Source organism: Curcuma longa, chromosome 5, assembly GCF_044706935.1.
Source record: "Curcuma longa cultivar G26 ecotype Majalengka, Jawa Barat chromosome 5, ITB_CL_G26_1.1, whole genome shotgun sequence".
Classification (NCBI taxonomy): domain Eukaryota; kingdom Viridiplantae; phylum Streptophyta; class Magnoliopsida; order Zingiberales; family Zingiberaceae; genus Curcuma; species Curcuma longa.
The window spans coordinates 1,552,951-1,556,076 of record NC_133865.1 but is presented as its reverse complement, the minus strand read 5'-3'; positions in this window follow the sequence as shown (position 1 = coordinate 1,556,076).

The window sequence follows — 3,126 nt, the reverse complement described above, 5'->3', positions numbered from 1 at the left end:
AGCGGAGACGATCTGATTTTTGCGCTCTCCAGAGTGTGAATTCGGCGTCTCGGTGTTCGTTGAAGTAGCTTGGGGCAGGTGCGGCACCGACGTCGACGTTTGGAAGCTTAACAGTCGCAGGGAAGGCGTTTGATTGCGAGAAAAAGTTGTTCTTCGGCTGTTGTTCGCGACTGCCTTATATAGCAGGCCTGGGTCGACTCAGATCGCCATCTGGGTCGACTCCAGCTGAGGTGGCATATAAAACTTTATCTCTGTTAACGTCTATCTCGCCTGGGGTCGACTCAGATTGTATTCTGGGTCGACTCCAGCTTTGTTGGCGGCGGAGACGATCAGATGTTGACTCTGGGTCGACTCAGCTTGCACTTTGGGTCGACTCCAGTCCGATCTGGCAGAGAACTCGACGCGCAGACCTTGACTTTCGGCTGATTCGGCTGGAGTCGACTCTACAAGCCATCTGGGTCGACTCCAGGCTCGAAAATCAGTTTTTCAACCTGTTTTGGTCGGTTTTTCTTCCTGCACAGAAGTTAGCTTAATATTTGTAAAAGTTATTGAGTCAGTTCACTGAACCAACTCCGAGGCTTAGTGGTATTCTTAGTACTATACGTAGATGATATCCTGCTCATTGGCAACAGTGTAAAGGTGTTATCAGACGTAAGGGTATGGTTGTCAAAACAATTTGATATGAAGGACTTAGGAGAAGCAGGTCACATCCTTGGGATCAAAGTTATAAGGGATCGCAAGAAAAGGATGTTGTGCTTATCCCAAGCTTCATACATAGACACTATATTGGCTCGGTTCAGCATGCAAAACTCTAAGAAAGGTTTGTTACCTTTCAGACATGGAGTTCATCTATCTAAGGAGATGTGTCCTAAAACATCAAAGGAGATAGATGAGATGAAGGCAGTTCCCTACGCCTCTGCCGTGGGAAGCCTCATGTATGCCATGCTGTGTACGAGACCAGATATCTGCTTTGCCGTGGGCATGGTCAGCAGATATCAAAGTAATCCAGGACAGGGACATTGGACTGCGGTAAAGCATATTTTGAAGTACCTGAGAAGGACTAGGGATTATATGCTAGTTTACCAGTCAGCCGATTTAGTCCCTGTGGGTTACACAGATTCAGACTTCCAATCAGATAGGGACAGTAGTAAGTCTACCTAAGGGTTTTGTGATTACTTTAGGGAAGTTGGGTCAAAGTATGGAAGCTGAACAGCTTCTAAGGCAGCCAAAGAGGCTGTATGACCCAGAAACTTCTTGATTTTGCACGAAGCTATCACAATTTATTGTGATAACAGAGGTGCAGTAGCAAACTCGAAGGAACCATGAGCCCACAAAGCAAGTAAACAACAGTCAAGACAGACAGTCACCGAATTACACTACAACCATTCCCGATGGTTTGTCCAAAGCCATCTTGGTTGTGAGCCTTATTTTATAATTCACAAGGAACTGATAATCATGGTCTTCTGTGTCTCACAGACACCAAGTTATCTACAATGTAAATTAAGAGGACTTTATTGCAAAACTAAACTATTGCAATTATTTGACCAAACCATGATTTCTTATTTCATAAATGTTTATACAAAAGACAAGTCTTTTCAGTAAACACTCCAACAGAAAGTTTAGCAGCGGCTGGCCAAGGGCAGTAGCTGGCCAATGGCCTAGGAGCAGCCGTTGCCCAAGGGCAGCAGACCGCTGTCGATGTTCGTCACTGGTCGTGGTCGGTGATCACTGGTCGCAAGCTTGGTTGGCCGACTAATTGCGAGCTCATTTATTTGCAAGCTCATACCTCGCCATGAGCTTTGTTAGCTCCAAACTAATTAAGCTCTGAGCTTTTTGGAATATTAATTTAGTTAACTAAAAGTATTTATTTGTGCACATTATATTTAATTATTGATTTTGTAATGTTGTTTGTGCTTGGTCTATATTTTGCGTGGACTTAAAGTAATTGAAAAGATACTTATCTTTGTTCTCCGGTTTTAGGTATATTTACAATAATAATTATTTTTGGATAGTGAAAAGTATTTAGCTATAACAGTGATTATTTGAATGCTAATTTTTGTTATTCTAATTTAGTAGGAATTAATTATGTTTACATAATTGATGAGGAGGACTATACTTAGTTTTAATATTTTAAAATTTTTAGGTTCAGGAAAATATAGATAGCAAGAAGTTGGATGTATACAAATAACTTACCTGAACGTAGGGGTTTAACTCATGTGTTTATTATTGGGTTAGAATAATTTTTGAATTTTACTTCTAGTAATGTTGAGTTTATAGGATTGAGATAAGATAACATGTCCATGTAAAAAGTGTCACAATGATAAATTTTTATAGTGTGATAAAGTTTGAGAACATCTTTATAGATTTGGTTTCACCCCAATTATTATATTTGGATTCCGCACTCAATGGAGGTCGGGATCCGTTCCCGCTATGCCTTTCTACGAGCCCGCTCCATGCTTAACTCCATCCTGAGATTCCGCAATCAATGAAGGTAGGGACCTGCTCCCTAGGCATGCTCAAGCTCGCCGTCTTTGCATTCCGCACTCAATGGAGGTCGGATCCGTTCCCGCTATGCCTTTCTACAGGCCCCCGAGCTCCATGCTTAACTCCATCCTGAGATTCCGCACTCAATGGAGGTAGGTACCTGCTCCCTAGGCATGCTCAACTCCGTCTTTGAGATTCCGTACTCAATGGAGGTCGGGATCTGCTCCCGCTATGCCTCTCTACAGGCACCCCGAGCTCCATGCTCAACTCTATCTTGAGATTCCGCACTCAATGGAGATAGGGACCTGCTCCCTAGGCATGCTCAACTCCATCTTGAGATTTCGCACTCAATGGAGGTCGGGATCCATTCCTTTAGCCTTTCTACAGGCACCCCGAGCTCCATGCTTAACTTCATCCTGAGATTCCGCACTCAATGGAGGTAGGGACCTGCTCTCTAGGCATGCTCAACTCCATCTTGAGATTCCGCACTCAATGGAGGTTGCGACCCGCTCCCTCAGCCTTTCTACAGGCCCCCGAGCTCCATGCTTAACTCCATCCTGAGATTCCGCACTCAATGGAGGTAGGGACCTGCTCCCTAGGCATGCTCAACTCCATCTTGAGATTCCGCACTCAATGGAGGTA